The sequence below is a fragment of the Protomyctophum bolini genome (assembly GCF_963924005.1).
Source record: "Protomyctophum bolini genome assembly, chromosome: 1".
NCBI lineage: Eukaryota > Metazoa > Chordata > Actinopteri > Myctophiformes > Myctophidae > Protomyctophum > Protomyctophum bolini.
Genome location: NC_137862.1, coordinates 17,702,783 through 17,704,213, shown reverse-complemented (window position 1 = coordinate 17,704,213; position 1,431 = coordinate 17,702,783). Strand labels below are relative to the sequence as shown.

General features: G+C 44.1%; 1 pseudogene across 1 annotated transcript; it reads right to left on the bottom strand.

Moving 5' to 3' along the window:
- Positions 1-472: 472 nt before the first annotated feature.
- Positions 473-1,431, bottom strand: LOC308319567 (receptor activity-modifying protein 1-like; annotated as a pseudogene). The gene is made up of 2 exons: positions 1,382-1,431; positions 473-748 (listed from the first exon to the last, which is right to left on the bottom strand). The product of its transcript is annotated as a receptor activity-modifying protein 1-like (transcript).

Here is a 1,431-nt window from a genome sequence, read left to right as displayed (position 1 = left end):
AATTACGTCAATTTGTATTTTTTGTAGGACGTCGGAAAGGGGCATGCATGCACTGGCTTGAATAAATCATATTTAGGAACCAAAATGGACCCTTACAAGGTCTGTGTAACTCTGAGAGTGTACAAATGGAACCAGAATAGACTCTTACCTATACTGTACTTTACAGGTCCAAATTGGTTCCACCTGCACAAAACGAACATTAACCCATTTTGGGGCGGAAACCCCTTTTGGTGTTAGCATCGTGTCATGCTTTAGCTATTGAAAAATAGCAGATCTACAAGCTCATAGTGCGCCACCGAGTGGCGCGCTACAAGCTTGTAGGTCTGCTATTATTTTTTTTAATCGAAGAACGACTGACATAGAAAACATAGCTTTTTCAGAAAACTGTCAGGATGTAGAAGAAGACATTTTTAGAAAATCTGATCTCAGGTCAGAATGGGTTAATAATAATAGTTTGTAGAACCAGCGCTAATCATAGCACTCCCTCGGTGCGTTTGCTCCTCCACACCACCAGGGCGGTGACGAGCAGCGTGACCAGCACCGGCACGGCGATGAAGGGCCCGAGGATGGCGACGGCGGGGTCGCGGAGCAGACGGCCGGTCGGCGCGCAGTCGCGGAAGTAGAGCCGGTGGACGTCAATACTCTATGGTGGACGTCCGTGAAGAAGCGGTCGATGACGTGATTGGGCCAGAAGCAGTCCATCCCCAGGGCCACCACGTACGTGCAGTTGGTCAGTTCCTCGTAGGGCCTACAGGGGGGGACAAAAAGCATGATAATTACCGTCATTATTATTATCATTTTTATACTGTATAGTTATAGCCTGGGTTCCATGCAGCCTGAATCGCTGTGTTTTCCGTGAATCTGTTTTTGTCACTCTGCTACTCAGCCAGCAGTGTTGTTTTTGGCAGCAAATTTTGATTTTTTGTTTTAGTCATAGTCTCTCCTGAATGGTTTTCACTTAGTTTTAGTCACATTTTAAGTCACCTGGAATGTTTTAGTTTTAGTCGACTAAATGTCATATAAGATTTTAGTCTACAGGTGATTTAGTCGACTAAAATGTGCTTTGGTGGGCCTTGATGCCGTCGTGATGACTGATTTTACACTTGCTGAAAATAGCCGATCTACAAGCTCACAACGCGTCGCGCTTGTATACTGGATCTTATACTGGATCTCTTGTCCACTAGTCCCTTCCTAACATTTTTGTCTAGTTTTTATTTGTTGACGAAATTGTCAATATATTTAGTCTTAGTTTTAGTCATCATAGCTTAGTTTTCATTTAGTTTCCATTTAGTTTTGTCAGTGAAAAAAGGTAGTCGACGAACATTTTTCGTCTTAGTTTTAGTCGACGAAAACAACACTGGCCAGCACGCAGCAGACTCACCCGTTACGTATAGCCACGTTGTTGCTGATAGCCAGCGCCACTCTGTCCAT